The sequence below is a fragment of the Trachypithecus francoisi genome, unplaced genomic scaffold (assembly GCF_009764315.1).
Source record: "Trachypithecus francoisi isolate TF-2019V2 unplaced genomic scaffold, Tfra_2.0 Lachesis_group0, whole genome shotgun sequence".
Lineage (NCBI taxonomy): Eukaryota > Metazoa > Chordata > Mammalia > Primates > Cercopithecidae > Trachypithecus > Trachypithecus francoisi.
Window position 1 is genome coordinate 194278187 of NW_022681453.1, and position 23624 is coordinate 194301810.

Genomic DNA, 23624 nt, shown 5'->3' on the forward strand with positions numbered 1-23624 from the left:
ATTTCGGACATACTCTTCCTTTACCTCCATTGTGATATTCAAGGCCTATGGCTTTGGCCCCACCTCCTTGAATGTGCCTTCAGATTCAAATTGTAACTCCTCCCTGAGTCTCCAGCCTCTTCTTGCAAATTGCCCTATCTAAAGCCACTTGGCCATTTTGAAATATTTCTCAGGTCCTGATTCTGGGTTATGCTCAGGGCAGTCTCTGAAGATTTCTCATCCTGTTCAGGCCAGTTCCTGTGCTAATTTATGCCCACACATACCTGGCAGGGAGAGCTAAAGATGGAGTCAGCGGGAGCTGCCCTTTGGCATCATTTATTTTTAATATATTCCTAAGCAGCAGCATCTGTGCTTGACCCTCTGCTTGTCAGAGGGCCAAACTCACAGACATTTTAAGCTTAAAACAAACAGTTACAAAGCTGTTGAACTTTGCCTGTGCAAAGACAAACACAAAAACATCCCAGCCCGCCCCCACCTTTACTTATCACACATATGTGAGAATTTCCATTCTCAGCTAAAGACAAGCATTGAAAGAATATACAGAAAGCCTGGAAAAGGTTTCCAGGGGTGTCTATACACCCTGTCAACTGATAATTAAGAGGATCTGGCTGGTCATTTACCTGGAGAGGATCCTGCGTGCTGATAGTGCTGAGGGAACCCTGTAGCACCCACCGGCTAAGGTGAGAGACAGCTGAACTTGAACGTGAGGGCTGTCACTGAGAGCTGTCAGCAGAAGAAAATTTGAGCCATGGGTAAGGACTGGTAGAAAGGGAGGAGGTTGGAGAGGAGTGAATAGGCCTTTGGAAAGAGGTGCTGTTAACCCAAAACAGAGAGGCAGCATCTTTGCAATTAGATTTTCTTTTTGAAATAGTAGTCTCTGTCCCTGGTAGCAATAGGGAGAAATAAAAAATAATATGTATTCATTGGGAAAAGAACTGGAAAGAGAATTAGGCAAAATAAGCATGTGGTTTTGTATCTTGTTTTTTAAAGCAGCTTATTGTAATACATTAGATATTCTTTGAAAAAAACAGAATTTGAAGTTTAGAAAATCAAATCAGTTTTACGGGTTGAGAATCTCATTACATACTTTTGTCTTTCAAAATGGTTTGTTTATTTAGAAATGGGGTCTTGCTATGTTGTCCAGGCTGGCGTGTAGTGGTACAATCATACCTCACTGCAGCCTCAAATGCCTGGGCTCAAGGGATCCTCCTGCCTCAGTCTCCTGAGTAGCTGGGACCATAGGCAGGCATACCTCACCTTGTTCCCAGACCAAACTGAGGGTCGGGCTGCTTATTCTTGCAGCCCAGTAATGAGATGCAGATGAACTGGGAAAGAAGGGAGTTTATTGTTGTAACTGGGTCCAGGGAGAAGGTCTGGAAAATATTGCCACAACAATTCAAAATTACAAAGTTTTCCAGAGCTTATATACCTTCTAAGCTATATGTCTATGTGTACGTGTGCGTTCATCTAAAGACGTAAGTGATTAACTTCTTCTAATCTAACTAAGATCTGAGTCCTGAAGGCCTTCCTTTGGAGCCTTAGTAAATTCACTTCATCTAAATGGGTCTAGGTGCTGGGGCGATTACCCTTATCTTGTGTCCTGCTAAATCACAGAGTTTTGGGGAGTTCTTTTAGTCCCCAGTAAAGCTTGCTTATGAAGGTCTGGGGAGGTCCTTAAGATCCACAATAAAACTTGTTTAATCTTAAATGGTTCCTGTTAAGAATTCCTTCACTATGTTGTCATGCTTCAAGGCCCGGGAAAGGCCTAGGCAAAACTCTTGGTGGGCTATTGTTACATTCAAGCCTTTGTATAGGGCACTGACTCTATCAGCTTTTAACACTTAACTTCAGCACTCAGTCAGTGTGGAAACAGTTGTTATGGAGGCCTACCTGTTCAGCCATTATGGAGACCTGGCCTGCCACAATGTTGCCTGGCTAATTTTTAAACTTTTTGCAGAAACAAGATCTCGCTGTTTTGCCCAAGCTGGTCTTGAACTCCTGGGCTCAAGTGATCCTCCCATCTTGTCCTTTCAAAGTGTTGAGATTACAGGCATGAGCTGCTATGCTTGGCCATCATTCAAAGTTTATATGTGTATTAGTCCATTTTCTTATTGCTGATAAAGACATACCCAGGAATTAGTAATTTATAAAGAAAAAGAGGTTTAATGGACTCACAGTTGCACATGACTGGAGAGGCCTCACAATTATGGTGGAAGGCAAAAGGCACATCGTATATGGTGGCAAGCAAAAGAGAGAATGAAAGCCAAGTGAAAGGGGTTTCCCCTTATAAAACCATTAGATCTCATGAGATTTATTCACTAGCATGTGAAAACTATGGGGGGAACCACCTCCACAATTCAATTATCTCCCACTGGGTCCCTCCCACATCACATGGGAATAATGGGTACTACAATTCAAGATGAGATTTGGGTGGGGACACAGTCAAAACATATTATTCCACTACTGGCCCCTTCCAAATCTTACGTCCTCACATTTCAAAACCAATCATGCCTTTCCAACAGTTCCCCAAAGTCTTAACTCATTTTGGCATTAACTCAAAAGTCCATAGCACAAAGTCTTACCCAAGGCAAGGCAAGTTTCTTCTGCCTATGAGTTTATAAAACAAAAAGCAAGTTAGTTACTTCCTAGATACAATGGGGGTACAGGCATTGGATAAATATACCCATTTCAAATGGCAGAAATGGGCCAAAGTGAAGGGGCTAAAGGTTCCATGAAAGTCCAAAATCTCGCAGGGCAGCCAAATCTTGAAGCTCCTTTGACCTCATGTCTCACATCCAGGTCATGCTGATGCAAGAGGTGGGTTCCCATGGTCTTGGGCAGCTCCGCCCCTGTGGCATTGCAGGGTGCACCCTCCCTCCTGGCTGCTTTCATGGGCTGGCATTGAGTGTCTGCAATTTTTCCAGGCACATGGTGCAAGCTGTCAGTGGACCTACCATTCTGGGGGCTGGAGGATGGTGGGCCTCCTCTCACAGCTGCACTAGGCAGTGCCCTAGTGGGGACTCTGTGTGGGGGCTTCAACCCCACATTTCCCTTCTTCACTGCCCTAGCAGAGGTTCTCTGTGAGGACCCCACCCCTGCAATAAACTTCTGCCTGGACATCCAGTTATTTCCATACATCCTCTGCAATCTAGGTGGAGGTTCCCAATCCTCAGTTCTTCACTTCTGTGCACCCGCAGGCACAACACCACATGGAAGCTGCCAAGGCTTAGGGTTTGCACTCTCTAAAGCAACACCCTGAGCTATACTTTGGCCCCTTTTAGCCATGGCTAGAGCAGCTGGGATGTAGGGTGCCAAGTCACACAGCAGGGGGCCCCTGGGCCCAGCCCACGAAACCATTTTTTCCATCTAGGCCTACAGGCCTATGATGGGAGGGGGCTGCCACAAAGGTCTTTGACATGCCCTGGAGACATTTTCCCTATCATCTTGGTGATTTGGCTCCTCGTTACTTATGCAAATTTCTGCAGCCAGCTTGAATTTCTCCTCAGAAAATGCATTTTTCTTTTCTATTGCATCAGGCTGCAAATTATCCAAACTTTTATGTTCCATTTCCCTTTTAAAACTGAATGCTTTTAACAGCACCCAAGTCACATCTTGAATGCTTTGCTGCTTAGAAATTTCTTCCGCCAGATATCCTAAACCATCTCTCTCAAGTTCAAAGTTCCACAAATCTCTAGGGCAGGGGCAAAATGCTGCCACTCTCTTTGCTAAAATATAGTAAGAGCCAGCTTTATTCCAGTTCCCAAGTTCCTCATCTCTATCTGAGAACACCTCAACCTGGATTTAATTGTCCATATCATTATCAGAATTTTGGTCAAAGCCATTTAACAAGTCTCTAGGAAGTTCCAAACTTTCTCACATTTTCCCATCTCTTCTGAGCCCTCTAAACTGTCCCAACTTCTGCCTGTTACCCAGTTCCAAAGTCACTTCACTTCCACATTTTCAGGTACCCTGACAACAGTGCCCCACTCTACTGGTACCAATTTACTGTGTTAGTCCGTTTTCTTGCTGCTGATAAAGACATACCCAAGACTGAGTAATTTATAAAGAAAAAGAGGCTTAATAGACTCACAGTTCCACATGACTGGGGAGGCCTCACAATCATGGTGGAATGCAAAAGGCACATCTTACATGGTGGCAGACATGAGAGAGGATGAAAGCCAAGCAAAAGGAGTTTCCCCTTGTAAAACCATCAGATCTTGTGAGACTTATTCAATACCATGAGAAAAGTATGGGGGAAATTACCCCCATGATTCAATTTTCTCCCACCAGGTCCCTCCCACAACACATGTGAATTATGGGAGCTACAATTCAAGATAAGATTTGGGTAGGGACATAGCCAAAACATATCAATATAATCAATTAGAACCTATAACTTTTCCTCATTGAAGACATCAGAAATTGTCATGTGTATTGTACTCACTGAATGAAATTTGTGTAACAAAGCAATTCGTTTCTGTTGGATTATCCACATGAATGATGCCCAGCTGACTATAAAAAATTCTGTACTACATGCTGAGTTCCTGTAACTCTAGAAAAAGAAAGAAAAAATCTGTACTCCAAATAGCCACAGAAACTGGGATTTTAAAAGTCCCTTTCTTCAAAGAAAACCTCAGGACAATTGGTGGTGTGCTTAAAGCAAAGCATTTGGAGTAGGACAGACTTGGGTGGGATCTGTCTTTGCCACTTCCTGGTTGTATTGTTGTGGGCAAATTATTTGAACCTGCTAACTGTCAATGTTTTCAGTTGCAAATGGGAATAATCTTAGGCTACTTTTAGAATTGCTGCAAAAGTAAGTGAAATGATGCATAGAGGGCACTTGGCACAGTGGCTGGTACATAGAAATCAACCATTTATTGCTAAATTGTAGTATTATTGCAAACAGGGAGGCTGCTTTATGATTTATGACTCCATTCTAAGAATATAGCACAATCACTGGGACATCATAAGGACTCAATCAGTGCAAACTGAATGAATGAATAAATTGTATGGGTTGCTGTAGCTTAGGGTAGGATGGGCACAGGTGTTTTTTTTTTAAATCAAATATCCTTATATTGTTCCCTCTTCCAAGATCCTAATTACCTCAAAAGAACATTGCTTAAATTTACAGACACCCATTCCTATGCACAAAATGCTTGTGCTTAAACAAACACTCATCTTAACGAATACGTAAGAGTTAAGAGATAGAAAGTGGGTGGGGATGCCTCATGCTCCCCATCTTTTCCCCTTGAAGTCAAGCACTTGTTTTACTTGCTCATTCACTGCAAGGAAAAGGCAGCTCCTCCAGTTCTCATTAATCCACAGAATTCAATATTATAGTCACGTTAAGATCAGTTGTCAAAGGCTCTTTTCAACACACTAGATTCTGAGCACCACAGCTTTGTTTTAGAAGCAGCACAGAATAATATACTGCGCTTCTTTCCTTTGCTGTCAATTATAGAAAAAGCTACTCAATACCTCTAAAATTCTGCAGATTAAGGGTGTGATTTCTAGCAAAAAACAAAAAACAAAAACCCACAAAACTTTAATAACATTCAATTGCATCAAAACAAACAGAAGATTGTGGGGTTTGGGGCAGTAGACAGTGTTTTTATTCTCTATTCCCCAGCAGAACTCAGCAAAGCAGGTTGCACACCGGCTCTGTGAGGACTTGGAGGTGGCGACCTAAGGGCAGGAATTAACACTTAACACTGAGCACTTAATACTGAGGGCAGAGAAGACCAGGGGCATTCAGACCCTGGGCAGGGCCAGATCCAGCAAGGGAAGGGCTAGGAATGATTAAATTCAGCTGGTATTGGAGGAGAGTGTGAGCTAGGAGGCAAACAGACAGGAGAGAACACCATGGTCTCTCAGGTCAAGGGCCTCTTTTAGGGTATATCATTCTGACTGAGAATCTTTCAGGATACTACCTCTTCTACAAAGCCTATCCTAAACTCTTACCAGAACTCCGATGACACTTATTTGTCCCTCTTTTAGAAGACTTACAGGACTTCTAATGATTCATTTAGCTTACATACATGCCTCATTTCCCTCCATGAACCCCCCCAAATCTCAGACAGGTCTCTCAGTTAATTTAGAAAGTTTATTTTGCAAAGGTTGAGGATGTGCACCTGTAACACAGCCTCAGGAGGTCCTGACGACATGTAACCAAGGTGGTCAGAGCACAGCTTGATTTTATACATTTTAGGGAGACATGAGACATCAATCAACATATGTAAAATGAACACTGGTTTGGCCTAGAAAAGTGGGACAACTGGAGTTAAAAGCAGGACAGGGAGGGAGCTTCCAGGTCACAGGTAGATGAGAGACAAACAATTGCACTGTTTTGAGTTTCTGATTAGCCTTTCCAAAGGAGGCAATTTGATATGCATTTTTCTCAGTGAGCAGAGGGATGACTTTGAATAGAATGGGAGGCAGGTTAGCCCTAAGCAGTTCCCAGCTTGACTTTTCCCTTAGCTTAGTGATTTTGGGGGCCCCAAGATTTATGTTCCTTTCACATTTCCCTCCTTTTCTTTTTAAAAATCTTTTGGAGAAAGCATTTTAGGAGAAAATGAGTCTCTCATCCCAGGTTTCATCTGGTGTCTCATGGCTAGGATGGTTTATTCCTAGATGGGTAGGTCCCAAGTTATTAGGAAAGCTCATATGTAGAAGGTGGTGAAGTCTCTTGTTGTATGAAGAGAAAATAGGGGGAGGAAGGTAGAAAAACAACAACAAATGAAAAAACAATCCTGGAAAATTGTTATAAGCCACATTACTCTGAAGTTTTATACATCAGTAGGCAGGTATGAAAGTGGCAAATGTATGTAAATAAGGTTACTGTTATTTTCTTCTGAAGTTGTCTAGCTTTAATTTTGGGGGCTTTATGAAAGCACAGGTCAGTTTTTAGTGACTCCAAATTAGGAAAAATGGGGAAAAAAAGAAGAAAAAAAATTAAAACAAAGTGACAAAAATTACTTTGAAGACTTGGAGCCAAGAAAAATTAGAATTCAGTTCAAACTGTAAAAAATAATAAAAATCAAGAAACATTAGGAAGACTAGAATCTAACAACTGCTGTACTATAGTTTTGAATCATAATGTTTCTCTCTCCAGTTTCCCATTTTTATACAAAAGAAAAATCATGGTAGGGCTGGTTTGCTTTATTATACTTGGCCTAATTATTTGTATACAGTGCAGCAAGAATAATTATTTTTTAACATAGGCTTTTAAATTGGCTTTGATGGAACTTTGTTCCATAGAAGGAATCTCAGATAAGACATTTTTAAAAGCCAAACCCAGCTATGGATTTGTGCCATCAAGTACCTATAAGTCAAATGATCCTTTCCTCTTGAGGTTCCAAGATAAACTTGGGGTTCCTGGGCCTGTCAGAAAGTGACATTCTTTACTTACCAGACGTCAGGAACCCTGTACAGTGGCTGTGTAGACAAAGGTATCAGAGCAGTGTATCCAATGGGCTTTTATTGGCTGCATAAGTCAAGTTTGAATCCTTAAAGGAAAGCACACCATTCCAGTCAAAACCTTAGTAAAATAACCAGTTTCTCCAATTGTGTCCTGTTACAAATGAAAACAGATTCTTATTGCACTTATGCAAATAACTGTATTGGCATAAGTTAAGAATTCTCACACATAGTTCCCAAATTTTGGAGAAAGCATGTAGACAGAAACAAATATGCTCTAAATTTTGTTCATAGGAGTATACTTTACTCAATTGTTAAAAGCTGTAAATAGCTTAAAAGATGTCTTCTTTCTGAGAAACAAAACAAAGGATCAGCAACATTTTAAGCAAAAAGTTAAAAAGATTACTTTAGTCTTTTATTAGTTCGGCTCATGCAGTTAACTTTTGTTTTGATATTCATGAACATTTCAGTTCTCCATGAGAGTCCTGAAAGTTTTTTTCTCTATTGTAATGTTCCAGTCTCCAAAGTTATCAGAAATCTGCATCTAGGAACACCTGTTAGAGTTCTATAGTTGATTATAAAACCACTTTCTAAGGAGGACCAAAACAAGACAATTGTTTGTGGATGACAAAAGGATTTAGGGCAGCCACAGTCAAAGACAAAACTGACAAAGAAACTTACTATCTCTGTGGCAACAATAATTTAACATAACAATTATAATTATTACTGATAATGTATACTAAGTCATATCAAAATTATAGGAGTTCTCCTGATTTTGGAACACGTACCAATAACATATTTCTAAAAATACAGCCCAAAGAAAGCCAAACTCCATTTCATATTTGACAAAGTTTCCTGTATAATTTTTATACCAAATAAGCCAAATTATGTCATTTTGGACATTAGGAAACCTAATATCTTAAAGGATTAATTTGATCAGAAAAAGACATAATTTATAATTTGATTTTGTAAAGGTTACAAATATCAAAGGTTTACAACACGTGACATCACAGGTTATTGTAAAATAAGTCATTCATTTGACCAAAGTGGTAACTCAAGGATTTTTTAAAAAGGCAAAAACCTTCTCTTTGAGGGAAGAGAGTTAATTTTCCAAACAATAAGCCCTAGTAAAAACAGCAGGAAGCTGGCTGGGGGTGGTGGCTCATGGCTGTAATCCCAGCACTTTGGGAGGCCGAGGTAGGTTGGTCACCTGGGGTTGGGAGTTTGAGATCAGCCTGACTAACATGGAGAAACCCCATCTCTACTAAAAATACGAAATTAGCCAGGCATGGTGGTGCATGCCTGTAATCCCAGCTACTCGGGAGGCTGAGGCAGGAGAATCACTTGAACCTGGGAGGCGGAGGTTGCGGTGAGCGGAGATCGTGCCATTGCACCCTAGCCTAGGCAACAAGAGTGAAACTCTGTCTAAAAAAAAACCAAAAACAAACAAACAAAAAACAAAAACAAAAACACAAAACACAGCAGGAAGCCAATTAAATTTATTTTCTAAAATTTTATAAACCATCCATAAAATTTTAATCTTGACCATAAGTTATAACTTCTATAAACCTTTCATAACATTTATAACCTTTACTTAGGAGTTGGTTAATGCTTCATAAAAACCTTTTAAATTTGATATGAGCTCATATGTGGTGTTGCATCAGTGTGCCTTTGACATTAATGATTAATTTATAGAGAAACTGAACTTATTTTATCTCTCATCATTGGCCCTTACAGTCTCACATGCCCACCTTTCCTAAGATACTCCTTGGGCCTAGAGAAGTTGAATAACTTGAATTTTTGGCCCCATGTTTCAGAAATGCAGTTTATTTTGATTGGCATCTTCTACCGAGACTAAAGATGGGACTTTAGTTGCTGTCAGTGTTTAAAATTTAGCAGGACTTGGTATCATTTTTACACTCAGGAGTTAAAGCCCAGTAATTAAATGTCACAAGTACTTTAAAAGCTTATACAGAGATATATATGGGTGTAATAACCTTAACTTAAAAAAATTTTAGTCTCAGTTTTTTCCCTAAGCAAACCAAAATTTAATAATAATATGACAACTTGATCACATACAAGATTTTTAAAAATAAATCCTCTTATTGTGACTTACACAGACTGTTCATGACATGCTTGGACTTTCTGGTTTGTCCTGAACATCCATCCCTCTTTCTTAAACAACCAGTCATTTTACTCTAGGAGTAAATTTAACATATAAGATTCTTTCTTATATGAAATTATTTCTCTTTAAGCTTTCTTTCCAAAACAAACTTCTTTATTTTTATAACTGTCTTTTCTTTTTTTTTTGAGATGAAGTCTTGCTGTTGCCCAGGCTAGAGTGCAGTGGCAAGATCTCAGCTCACTGCAATCTCCGCCTCCTGGGTTCAAGCAATTCTCCTGCCTCAGCTTTCCAAGTAGCTGTGATTACAGGTGCCCACCAGCACGCCTGGCTAATTTTTGTGTTTTTAGTAGAGATGGGATTTTACCATGTTGACCCGGCTGGTCTCAAACTCATGACCTCAAGTGATCTGCCTGCCTCAGCCTCCCAAAGTGCTGGGATTACAAGTGTGAGCCACTGCTCCCAGCCATAACTTTCTCTATATCTCTTTTATTTCCTGGTTCCTTTTATCTTGTTTTATACATGACCTTTAAATAAGCTTTGAATTAGACAAAAACTGTTCATGTTTTTAAAAATGACACACTTTTTCTTAAAGAATGTTTTCCTACAAATATATTTTTATTGAAAAATACCCATATAATGAAATATCTGTTACTTAATTTAATATAACTTTACATTCTAAATTATGATGAGTTTGTCTACAATTATCCTATTACATTCACCTAATTATTTTATTTTAATTGTTTTAGATTATTTATGAAAACTGTGATAGTCATCATTTAAAGTTATGGAATCATCATTGCAAAATTATAACAGAGACAGTGAAAAAGATTTGACCTAACTGACTCCATCTTGCTTTAAACCTCCAAATTCTCTTTGTTCATTCCTGGGCATAGACTAACTTTGGGAAGAACTTAGTCTATAGTTTAGTTTTGAAACAAGACTATAAAAAACCTTACTCCCTGTGGACTAGATTGCCTAAAGCCACAAGATTAGAAGTTATGGTTAGTAATCTTTTTTTTTTTTTTTTTTTTTGAGACAGAGTCTCGCTCTGTCACCCAGGATGGAGTGCAGTGGTACCATCTTGGCTCACTGCAAGGTCCACCTCCCGGGTTCATGCCAGCCTCCTGAGTAGCTGGGACTACAGGTGCCCGCCAATACACCCAGCTAATTTTTTGTATTTTTAGTAGAGACGGAGTTTCACCATGTTAGCCAGGATGGTCTCGATCTCCTGACCTTGTGACCCACTCGTCTCAGCCTCCCAAAGTGCTGAGATTACAGGCATGAGCCACCATGCCTGGCCAAGTTATAGTAATCTTACTAAACTTAAGATGTAGCTATTTTTATTAAACCAGTATCAATGTCTTATTTATTAAAGATTACACAAGCAAAGATCATTCCGTTTTGGGCTAGGTTTATAGTTTTGTAACACCTATGCCAAATTTTGACACCTTATAGTATTCGGCAGGGACAGGTATGAAATTGCTTGATTAGTAAATGCAAACAAAAATGTATGCTGGCAAATTCTTAAGACATTTCTAATATTATTTTACCAATAATTTTAAAGCCAGCTTATTTATTAAAGATTTTATTTAAGTCACATGAACTTGAAAAAACATTTGACGGCTGGGCACGGTGGCTCACGCCTGTAATTCCAGCACTTTGGGAGGCCAAGGCGGGCAGATCACGAGGTCAGGAGATCGAGACCATCCTGGCTAACACAGTGAAATCCTGTCTCTACTAACCATACAAAAAAATTCGCCACGTGTGGTGGTGGGCGCCTGTAGTCCCAGCTACTAGGGAGGCTGAGGCAGGAGAATGGCGTGAACCCAGGAGGCAGAGCTTGCAGTGAGCTGAGATCACGCCACTGCACTCCAGCCTGGGTGACAAATCGAGACTCCATCTCAAAAAAAAAAAAAGGAAAAAGAAAAAGAAAAAGCATTTGACTAGTCTTTTTTTAAATATATATTGATTTAAGTGCTTTTATTTTATTTTTAAGCCAATTAATTAGAGCTCTTTTATATGTTTTTGAAACATATAAAATATTGTGTGAAATATTGTGTACACAACACATAAATATATACACCTATTAGGCATGCCAATAGAAGTACTTTTTTTTGAGACAGAATCTCACTGTCACCCAGGCTGGAGTGCAGTGGAGCAATCTTAGCTCACTGCAACCTGCATCTCGCAGGTTCAAGCGATTCTCTTGCCTCAGCCTCCTCAGTAGCTGGGATTACAGGCATGTGCCACCACAGCTGGCTAGTTTCTGTATTTTTAGTAGAGACAGGGTTTCACCATGTTGGCCAGACTGGTCCCCAACTCCTGACCTCAGGCGATCTGCCTGCTTCAAACTCCCAAAGTGCTGGGATTACAGGCATGAGCCACTCCGCCCACCTGAAATATATCTTATAGGTTCATAAAGACCTCCTTTTTTCCCCCTGCTTTTTTTTTTCTACCTTACCCTAGGTAGTTATCAGCTAAATAGCCTTAAATTTGCATATTAAAGGAAACAACTCAGATAAAAGTCAGCAAAATTTACATCATAAAGTACAAAGTGAAAGTCTGGTGAACTAGAGGGAAATTAAAATGAATTTAATTGGCCGGGCGCGGTGGCTCAAGCCTGTAATCCCAGCACTTTGGGAGGCCGAGACGGGCGGATCAGAAGGTCAGGAGATCGAGACCATCCTGGCAAACACAGTGAAACCCCGTCTCTACTAAAAATACAAAAAACTAGCTGGGCGAGGTGGCGGGCGCCTGTAGTCCCAGCTACTTGGGAGGCTGAGCCAGGAGAATGGCGGGAACCCGGGAGGCGGAGCTTGCAGTGAGCTGAGATCCCGCCACTGCACTCCAGCCTGGGCGACAGAGCAAGACTCCGCCTCAAAAAATAAATAAATAAATAAATAAAATGAATTTAATTAACAATTGAACGTCAAATTAGAGACATCTATTATAAAGGCCTCCAAATATATATACACGTGCATGTCCATACACACACACATACACACACAGATTCTGTAGCTTTCACTCCAGTACTTTAGCCATGAGATAAATACAAATTTGCCAACTTGCAAGAAAAACCCAAAAAACTGTTAGATCCAAACAGTGGTTTTATCTCAGTAGAAAAATAACAGCAGATTTAAAGCAGGCAGAAAGGAAAAGAGAGAAAAAGGGACTAAGAACTCTAGAATTCGCAGGTTGACCTCAGGGCTCTTTTTCCTTAATGTACATTTGCACAAAGACTGTATTACTTCCATTTTACTCTGGCAAATAGAGGTGCCATAAAACCAATAAGGTGCTCTAAAGGGGGTCATTCTCCTTGTTTTCTCCTCATTCTCAGATGATGCGTTTCCCACTTCTTTTTTTTCTTAAAAAGAAGAAGTGAGCTGTGGCCTAGGGTTTTGTGTGGTGGATCGATGCGAGCTGCTTGTGGGCAGGACTCCACAGTGTGTCATCACTGAGTTGTTTCCAGCCTCTTATACATCTCAGTTTCTCTCTTCAGAGGCCTATGACCTCTGAGAGGGTTCAAAATGCCAGGCGATCAGCCCTTATATGCGTTTCCTAGATGACCTATTTTTAAAATTAATTTTTGTTGGGGATTTCCCTGCAGGGCCACTGCATGTTGCAGGGGGTCAACTCCCCAGACACTCCAGACCCTGGTCACCCAGGGGTGCCTTTCGCTGGGAAGAGTAAATGTCCTTTCTCTTTGGAGCTGAGAAAACTTAGTTTCTCATTTGCCTAGGAAAACAACAGTTCAGTTCCTCACACAAATGCGCACAGACAAACCGAACTGATATTAATTTTGGGAGAAAAAGCAATAGAGAAGACCCTTTAGAATGTATCTCCAAACTACAATTAGGATCCTTAAACAACAATTTCCTAGGAGAGAAAAGAAAAGAAATCAGCCAAGAGCACTTCCTGTAAACTGTGCTCAGCCACCCATAACTTTGTAGTTCTCGTCTGCCGTGATATGCTCCAAGGTCAAATTCTCTCACAGAGCAAAGTCATCTCTGGTTCCCCCAGAGCCAAAGAGGTCAGGTCATGCAATATAGGAAAATAGAGCTTAAAACCTAAGAAGAATCTGCCCATGGCTCTTGAAACTTCACAAAGAAAACAGAACACTCCCCAAGGGTTGAGTGGCCCCTTTGTTCTGAATTCTTTAAAGGGGTTCAAGTCATTAGAAACCTTCTCTAGATTTTTTTGGTACTGCAGATGGCAAAGGCGGAAGGAGGTATGGGGGGAAGAAAAGTAAATGAAAGATTTGTTTTTTTAAGTCGGGGAGCAAACACAGAAACCAGGTGCGTGTTTTGTTGTTGTTGTTGTTTTTTGTTTTCTTTAGCTGCGAGAAATTTCAGCCAGATTAGAGAGGTTTTGTTACCCATAATTTGGAATTCTCACTCAGACTGGACCAAGTCTGTTAGAGTTGGTCAAATCTGATGGGAGAGAGACCAGAACAAACAACAACAACAAAACCCCAACAATATGATCACTGAGCACTCTCATGGTGAGGAGAAATTCAGACCAGCTGGTTGGTACACTTGAACCAAGACAAAACCCCAGTTCAGCTACTTGCCTAGGGATGGGTCTCAGGCTGAGGACTGCTTTTTGCCATCCTAGAAGCAGGAAAAAAGTCGAATTCATCTTCCCTGCTGGGAGTGAACTCAAGCTCCCTAAAGGAGTTGCTGGCCTTCTATCATCCTGGAAAGAGGAAATCTTGCCTGCCTTGTTGGAAGCAAATAAAACTCCAAAAAAAAAAAAAAAAAAAAAAGGTGGGGGGGAGTTGTACAGAAAAATAAACTCTAGATCTTGACCAAATTTGGGGAGATCAAGGATTCTCTGGAGTGCGTGCTCCCAGACCTCAGCAAATTATCCTATTGGTTTGAGCCGTAAGGTTAGCACATGTTGCTACCACGCACCAATAGATCTGCCAAAGGTCAGGGGCATCTCCACTCAGAATCCCTCCATGGTTACCAAAATGTGAACCTCCCAAATCTGAGACAGGTCTCAGTGAATTTAGAAGGTGTATTTTGCCAAGGTTGAAGATGCGTGGCCGTGACACAGGCTCAGGAGGTCCTGACGACATGTGCCAAGGTGGTCAGAGCACAGCTTGGTTTCATACATTTTAGGGAGACATGTGACATCAATCAACATATGTAAAATGAACGTTGATTTGGCCCAGAAAGGTGGGACAACTTGAAGCAAAAGTGGGACAGGGAGGTGGGTTCCAGGTCGCAAGTAGATGAGAGACAAATGGTTATATTCTTTTGAGTTTCTGATGAGCCTCTCCAAAGGAGGCAATCAGATATGCATTTATCTCGGTGAGCAGGGGGATGACTGAATAGGATGGGAGGCAGGTTTGCCCTAAGTCGGTCCCAGCTTGACTTTCTCTTCAGCTTAGTGATGTGAGGGCCCAAGATATTTTCCTTTCACACTTCAGTTTGAAATGCTTGTTCCTTGGTACCATAAAGAAATAGCACTTGAACATAAATTTAATTTCCTCGGCAAGGCGTTGTTTTTGTTTTTGTTTTTTTTTTGAGACGGAGTCTTGCTCTGTCTCCCAGGCTGGAGTGCAGTGGCCAGATCTCTGCTTTGCAAGCTCTGCCTCCCGGGTTCACACCATTCTCCTGCCTCAGCCTCCCAAGTAGCTGGGACTACAGGTGACCGCCACCTCGCCCGGCTAATTTTTTTGTATTTTTAGTAGAGACGGGGTTTCGCCGTGTTAGCCAGGATGGTCTCGAACTCCTAACCTCGTGATCTGCCCGCCTCGGCCTCCCAAAGTGCTGGGAGTACAGCGTGAGCCCCCGCAAGCAAGGCCATTTTTATACTTTCTGCAGAAAGGGTACACTCGCCAGCAGTTTCGCCACGAGCGCACACTGAACAAAGGAGACAGGGTCATGTATAACCTGATGCGCGCCCCACTGCTGGGCCCTGGCTGCAACAGGACCTCACGTTCTCTATTTGTCCCAATTGGCTAGTGACTTAGCACTTTTCAAAAGAGGCAAAGGCAGAGGAGAACGAAGGAAGGAGGAAGTAATGAAATGCCGAGAAAGGCAAAAACACCTTCAGATAAGGAAGAGGAAGAGGCTATGACCTAATGCTTGCTTGGACCAATATAAGCACGCCAGGGCAAATAGGCTAAATTGTGGGAGCTAAGAACATATGATTTCTTCATTACAGCAAGAAGATATTTAAGAATGTCAGCACAGGTCTTTGAATACATTTTGCTTCTAAGAGAAGTTCTTATTTATTCCTAATTAGACAGGGAGGAAAGTCTTTGAAGAGGAACCTCTACTTTACTTTTCACACCTCCTTGAAGGCAGGGGCTAAGGACTGTTTCCCTCCCAAAACTAGCTTGCTGGTTTGCAACAGTACCCCCCCAGGTTGCGGGGAGTGTGCTAAGTGCTGAAGACCCTGGTCTGAGGCCTTGTACCTGAACAGAGAGGAGTTGGTTTTATAGTAGGGGGAGGGAGACAGAATCTTGGTGCCTGCTGTGTTGGGAGTGACCTGATTTCCACAGACTGTGTGTTCAACCTCACAGCTCAATGTTTCTCCAGTTCCAAAGTCAACAACCAGAATGGTAGAAGGAGGGGAAAGGGTGAAGGTGGGGCTGAGAATGGCTTTGTCTGATCCCTTAACCCAGTCCCAACTCCTCAGCTGGCCCTTTCTCCTGAGAGTCTCTTGCTACTATCTGTGTCAGAGTTTACTACTGATGCCCTAAGGGGCAGGGCCTTTGGGAAATAAAGGAGAAAAAGTGCAAACCAAACAAATAAATTCTTCCTTAGCAGGGTTGGGAAAGATAAGCTGAGATGTCTCTTTTGAGTTAACCATTGGCTTAATCTGGGTTCCGCCAAATAGCAGAGCCTGAGCAAGGACTTGTGTACAGGTAGTTTATTTGGGGAATGAATCAGTTTTGTATGGTTAAAATAAGAGAAGATCAAAGTATGATTTCATGAGTCACACAGTTTATTGCCATACAAAGAGGTCTTTCTTTTTCAGAATTCTTAAAATGGGGGAGAATAATGAGAACAAATCTCACAAGGGATACACTCAACAGACAAGGTATATTAATCACATAACAAGTGAGCTCCAATTTCATTTAGAATCCAGTTATTAAAGCTCAATTGAGGCTGAGCATGGTGGCTCATGCCTGTAATCCCAGCACTTTGGGAGGCCGAGGCGGGTGGATCATCTGAGGTCAGGAGTTCGAGATCAGCCTGGCCAACATGGTGAAACCCCATCTCTACTAAAAATACAAAAATTAGCTGGGCGTGGTGGTAGGGCACCTGTCCCAGCTACTCGGGAGGCTGGGGCAGGAGAATCGCTTGAACCCGGGAGGTGGAGGTTGCAGTGAGCTGAGATCACGTCATTGCACTCCAGCCTGGGCAACAAGAGTGAGACTCCATCTCAAAACAAACAAACAAACAAAAAAAACAAGTTCAACTGCCCACTTAAGATGGAAAGCAGGCTTTTGTGGATGCAAAGTCCAATCAGAGTTTGAGGCACAACTTTCTAGGAGAGGTTCTCGGGAGGGACAGCTTGACTAATACAATGGAGATTCATGAAGATACATGAGGTCCCTTGATGCTAGAGAGTGGTGCCAGTGTTGTGAGACAAGGCTTCAAAAATAGCTTCAAGGCTTCCAGAGAGTGGCCTAGCCACATCCTAAGCTCTCCAAGTGTCTGTCAAGATCTTGGCTTTCTATGTGTTTTGGAGTCCAGTGGTTGGTTGTCAGTATCTCACATGTGGGGTGTGATAAGGAATGATATATCATTCCCGTGAGCAGGGAGAGTTCACTCCATGTTCTAATCACAGTAAAACAATGTCACTCTCACAACAAAGTGAAAGTGTTTGGAGTCATTTAAAGCTACATAATCAAATCCCAAGGAATTGGAGGGGAGGGCTGGGAAGAGTTAAATAGGGAAGGAGGGAAAGAGAATGGCATCCAAGGGTGTATTCGTGAGTTGATCAAGTTGGTCACTACTATGGGCAAACCGAATGCTATCATTTCAGGAGCTGCATAGAACAGATCCCAGAATTGCCCACTGCAAGACTGGAAGAGCAGAGTATTTTTCCAGCAGTTCCTGCCTGCCCTTTGGTCAAAGTTTGTCCCTTGAGGTGTTCCTTTGCACTTCCAGGTTTACTCATGTGTCAGAGTGGGCAGCGGATTCCTGCAAGGGTCCCAGGTTGCAGTCCCAGAGACGCAGGGGAATACCAGGTGCAGCTGAGGCAAGGAGCTCTCAGGTTACACCTGTTCACAGCTGGTTGTCACAGCAAAGTTGGGCTGGGAAGATGTAAGGCCAGACGCTGGAGGTGTAATACAACCTTAGAAAGGCCAAATGTCCTTTCCTGTCTTATGCAAATAGGACTACAATTCAGTTTAATTCTCAGAGTCAGGATCTGTGTTTTTTTTTTTTTTTTTTTTTTTTGAGACGGAGTCTCCCTCTGCCGCCCAGGCTGGAGTGCTGTGGCCGGATCTCAGCTCACTGCAAGCTCCGCCTCCCGGGTTTACGCCATTCTCCTGCCTCAGCCTCCTGAGTAGCTGGGACTACAGGCGCCCGCCACCTCGCCCGGCTAATTTTTTTGTATTTTTTAGTAGAGACGGGGTTTCACCATGTTAGCCAGGATGGTCTCGATCTCCTGAACTCGTGATCCGCCCGTCTCGGCCTCCCAAAGTGCTGGGATTACAGGCTTGAGCCACCGCGCCCGGCCTGTTTTTTTTTTTTTCTTGGGGGAAAAATGAATTCTTCATTTAACTGCTTTTCTAGCAAAGCGTAATCCTCAAGGTGTAATTTCAGTATAGTGATTTATTTTACCCGGCGGTGCTATATGCCTAATGTTCTGAAACACTGTCACTGGAGCAAATCCAAGCTTGAGTCTATCTGTGAAATGGGTACAGAAAACCAAGTGCATCCTCCTTTCATGATTCTCCCAGTCTTCAAGGCTGTATGTGCCAGGAGCTGGGGATAAAGAAGAGAGCCTTAGCCCTCCAGAAGCTCACAGAATGGACGTACAGAGTCAACAGTTTTGTTTGTTTTTTGAGACAGTCTCCCACTGTTGCCCAGGCTGGAGTGCAGTGGCACCATCTCAGCTCACTGCAACCTCTGCCTCCCAGGCTCAAGCAATTCTTCTGCCTCAGCCTCCCATGTAGCTGGGATTACAGGCATGTGCCACCACGACTTGTAGGGTTTCACCACATTGGCCAGGCTGGTCTCGAACTCCTGGCCTCAAGTGATCCACCCGCCTCAGCCTCTCACAGTGCTGGGATTATAGGTGTAAGCCAATGCACCCGGTCTACAGTTTTCTTTAAATCCTGGTCAGGCCAGTACTTCCCTCCTCCTGTTTTCATCTTCCTGTATTTGTGAGTTTCATTCATTCTCTTTATTCTATTCATTCCTTCTCTGTACTTTACCTAAACATAGTTGTGAACCCCCAAAGTCTGAGCCAGGTCAATTTAGGAAGTTTATTTTCCCAAAGTTAAGAACGCAGGCAAGCGAGACCGCCTCCGGAGGTCCTGACATGTGCCCAAGGTGGTCAGGGCACAGCTTGGTTTTATACATTTTAGGAAGACATAAGACATCAGTCAACACATGTAAGATAACATTGGTTCAGTCTGGAAAGGTGGGACAACTAGAAGTGGGGAGGGGCCCCCCAGGTCATAGGTAGATAAGAGACAAATGGTAGCCATCTTTTGAGTTTCTGATTAACCTTTCCAAAGGGGGCAATCAGATATGCATTTATCTCAGTGAGCAGAGGGTGACTTTGAATAGAATGGGAAGCAGGTTGGCCCTAAGCAGTTCCCAGCTTGACTTTCCCCTTTAGCTTAGTGATTTTGGGGCCCCAAGATTTATTTTCCTTTCACATAGCTCCGCCACTAATGTGTCCTGGTATCTTCTCTCCTCAGCCTGTTTCTTATCCTGGAAACTGAGTGCTGGCGCAGGGCGATAGCGCGGTGGGGCGGGGTTGGGAGGAAACCCTTATCTGTGGCCGATCGCCCTCCGCTGTTCTATTGTTAAAACTCTGGGAAACTGCTATTCTTAAATTATTTTAATTATTTTTAAAGATCTTGAGGAGCGGATTTTTTTTGTTTTTGGTTTTTTTTTTTTTTTTTTTTTTTTGGTGAGACGGAGTCTCGCTCTGTCGCCGAGGCTAGAGTGCAATGGCGCAATCTTGGCTCACTGGACCCTCCGCCTCCTGGGTTCAAGAGATTCTCCTGCCTAAGGCTCCCGAGTAGCTGGGATTACAGGTGTGCGCCTCCATGCCCAGCTAATTTTTATATTTTTACTAGAGACGGGGGTTTCACCATGTTGGCCAGGCTGGTCTCGAACTCCTGACCTCAAGTGATCCACCTGCCTCGGCCTCCCAAAGTGCTGGGATTACAGGCGTGAGCCACCGCCCCCGGCCTTTAAATAAATTTCATCTGCTCAAAAGAAATTTAAAAACCAACCAACCCTAATGAGCTCTAAAGACAGCAACACGCACAGGACCTGCAAAGAGCCTCTTCCTCACCGGCGTTTTCCTCACTTCGGGGAGCGGCGCCTTCACCTCCCGGCCTCAGCCCCCGAGGCTGAAACCCTTTCCGCACCTGGCTCCACCTCCCTGACCCCTGCCCCAGCCCGGCTATCGGGGAGCGAGAAGGCGGCGGGGGATCTGGCGCCCGGCTTAGGGGCGAGAGGGCCGCACCGGGCGCCTAGCACCTTGGGCGGGAGGAGGGCCACGCCCGGCGCCCAGGGCGGAGGAGGCGGCTCGGCGGCCCCCCCACAGCCACGCCGCCGTGGGCCCCGCCCAGCGTAGCCCCAGCGCGCGCTTAGTGTGTAGGCGCGTCCGGGTGGCGGAGGCCGCAGGCCACAGCAGTGCTGGTGGAGGGGCTTCTAGAAAGAGCCTGCGGCAGCGACCCCACTCGGCTCTCCCCGCAGGAGCGCGGGCACCTGCGCGGCGCCGGGTGAAGGCGAGCTCCTCGGCGAGCCCTCTGCAGCGGAGCCCCCTGCCCATTTGGTTTTGGGTAAGAGGAGGGGTCCGCGTCTCCGCAGCTCGGGCGGGATGCCCTGGCGCCCTCTACTCGGTTTGGTTCGGCCTCACGTGTTCCTTTAGCCCGGAAGCCGGGATACGGGTGGGGAAGGGGCGAGCCCTGGGGCCGCAGCGGGGTAAGAGTAGGACGGACCGATCTCGCCCAGACCACAGGGTGTCCTCACTCGCCTCCCTCTCGGCTTCTCTGTCGGTGTCTCCAGCAGTATGATCTGGCATTTATTATTCGGAATAATGTGCCAGGCAGGAGGAGGCCCTGGGCCAAATACGCGGCCCTGCAGCTCCCAGGTGAAACGACTCATCGTTTCCTGCCGGCGCATCTTACTGAAGGGGACCCAGGCCTCACGAAGGGAAGGAACCGTCCTCAAGGTCACGTCGTAGTCAAAGGCCGAGCCCAGACTGAAGCCAGGTGTCCTGCCTTCTAGCCCCGGACTCTGGGCTCTGTCCCCTTCCCTACCGAATCTCAGGATCCTGTCCGCGTCCCTCCTCCTTTTCCTCCTCCCGCGTCCTCCGCAAGGCTCTGTTCCCGGGGTTCGGGGAGTGCTCCCTCCGCGCCACAGCGCCCTGGGGAAGGAAGATTGCTGGACAGCAGGCAGGCCACAGGGCCGGGAAGGAGGAGGAGCCGCGGGGGCAGGCTGGGGATGCCAGAGTGGTGGTGGGCACGGGACTGGCCAGGGCAGGAGCCCAGGCTGCCCACCCGCACGAGGACTAGGGGGCTTTGTCTGGGCGGTGCCGCCTCAACCAATGGGAAGCGCGGCCCTGGCCGCGCCCCCTCGCTCCCCGCCCTCCGGCCGGCTGTTGGGGAGCGCGGCTCTGGGATTGGCTGCGCCGCGGTCTCGGGCGTTCTCGCGCTCTGCTTCCGTGCTGGAGCGCGCCTGATAGATACCCTGTGGGTGTGAGCGCTCGAATCTGTCCCGAGCGGCCCAGGCGCCTTGGGCGTGCGTTCTGCGTGCGGCCGCCTCCAGGCTGCGCCCTTCTAGGGAAGGGTTTGGTGCTGCGCGCAGCGACGAACTCCGCGGTTTTTTTCCCCAGCCAGCCAGCCTGGAAATCTGCCTGTAGTCAGCTGATGCAGAGTCACCCTGCAGTTCCTACTTTGAGGGGTTGCAGAAGCACGTATTTCTTTATGGAGGGCCGCCTGCAGGCCTCGCGCTGCCAGGATCCTTTGTGACGCTGCAGATGTCCTGGTGAATGTCCTTCTTTCTACAAGAGGCGTTGGAGTCGGGCTCTGCACAGGGCGTATATATCTCTGGCCGGCAAGGAAGCTGACCCTTGCAATTTGTGAGGCTTTCATATTCACTCAGTACACATTTATACAGAGCCTCTGCTTCCTGTCAGGGACCACACAGTAGATATTCGGATGAGCAAGAAGAGAGTGATTCAACATGCGGGTCCTGTCTGTAGGGCGCTCACAGTCCCCGTGGGGATTGGTGGTAGCGATGGGGCCTTGTGAATGTTTATAAACAGAATTCCCTCGAATACGACCCTGGCTAGGTAGGTGCTGTTACAGAGGCACAGAAGGGAGGAGATTGGGCGAAAGATTTTTGAATTAGGGGATTAGGAAAGGCAGCCTGGGAGAGTTATTTGAACCAGCTGGGACTTGGTCAGATGAGCAAGGCCCGGAAATTGGAAAGTACGGGGCTTGTTGAGGGATGGTGTAGCAAATGGTTTAATGAGTAGAGGAGAAAAGTATAGTTGGAGATACGGTTTGGAGGAGCCAGGTGAGGCCTCGGGGGCTCAGCTTGTGTACTTGGGTTTGAAATGCAGTTAGCACTTGTGAATAGGAAGGCTCCTTAATCATTTGCACTACTGTCATTTTTTACACCTACACCAAATATCTTGGAGATGTCTTTGATCCTTCTTTCATAATCCTGCCCTCAATCTGTTGGTAAATGGTAGTGGACTCTACCTCCAATATAAAACCAGACTTAACCAATTCTTATCACTTCCATGGTTGTCACCGGGGCTGGCAGCCTTTTTGTACATTTCTAAGGAACATGTTTTCACATCTCACTGGAGTTGTGCAGTATACAACCTGCATGACTGTACATGGTGGACCTGGATTACTGCCACAGATCCTAACTGGTCTCTCTGCTTCTGCTCTAGTCCATTCTCAACTTATTAACCCAATGAGAGTTATCTTTTTAAAAATGTAAGTCTGATAATGGCACTCCCCTTCTTAAAACTTTTTTTTTTTGGAAACAGAGTCTTGCTCTGTTGCCAGGCTGTAGTGCAGTGGTGTGATCTTGGCTCACTGCAACCTCCGCCTCCCAGGTTCAAGCAATTCTCTTGCCTCAGCCTCCCAAGTAGCTGGGACTACAGGTGTGCAACACCATGCCCAGCTAATTTTTGTATTTTTAGCAGAGACAGGGTTTTACTATGTTGGCCAGGATGGTCTTGATCTCTTGACCTAGTGATTCACCTGTCCCGGCCTCCCAAAGTGCTGAGATTACAGGCGTGAGCCACCATACCCAGCCAAAACTCTCTTAATTCATTTAATTATGTACCAGTCAGACATAGTGGCTCACACCTGTAATGTCAGCAGTTTGGGAGGCCGAGGTGGGCAGATCATTTGAGGTTAGGAGTTTGAGACCAGCCTGGCCAACGTGGTGAAACTCCATCTCTACTAAAAATATAAAAATTAGCCAGGCATGGTGGTGCATGCTTACAACCCCAGCGACTCAGGAGGATGAGGCAGGAGGATCGCTTGAACCCGAGATGTGGAGGTTGCAGTGAGCCAAGATTGTGCCCCTGCACTCCAGCCTGGGTGACAGAACAAGATTCCATCTCAATAAATAAATAAATAAATATTGTCTGTTGTGTGCAGGGCACTGTTGTACATGTTGGAGATACAATGGTGAACAAAACACAAAAATTCCTGTTCTCAAAGAGCTTATATTCTAATGAGACTGAGTGACAGCAAACAAGATAAATATGTATAACATGTAGAATGCTATAATGTAATAAAGTGCCAAGGAGGAGGAAACAATGGAAGCAGAGAAGGGGGATAGATAGTCAGGGTTGGGGTGAGATAGATGGGGTGGCCAGAGAATGTCTTAGTAAACATTTT

The 23624-nt window shown here is 44.5% G+C and overlaps 1 protein-coding gene and 1 pseudogene across 5 annotated transcripts in view; one reads left to right on the plus strand and one right to left on the minus strand.

The window, feature by feature from the left end:
- Window positions 1-516: 516 nt before the first annotated feature.
- Window positions 517-23624, plus strand: part of BDH1 (3-hydroxybutyrate dehydrogenase 1) — a 62927-nt gene continuing 39819 nt past the window's right edge. For 2 of the 5 annotated variants that reach the window (XM_033213116.1, XM_033213123.1), the window contains exon 1: window positions 20395-20534. The gene's annotated coding sequence lies outside the window, so the exon portion shown is untranslated. Of the gene's footprint in view, window positions 681-20335; window positions 20535-21774; window positions 21794-23624 lie in introns of those variants that run through there. The other 3 variants (XM_033213117.1, XM_033213122.1, XM_033213120.1) reach the window with 3 other exon arrangements.
- LOC117084436 lies at window positions 19892-21302 on the minus strand (annotated as a pseudogene).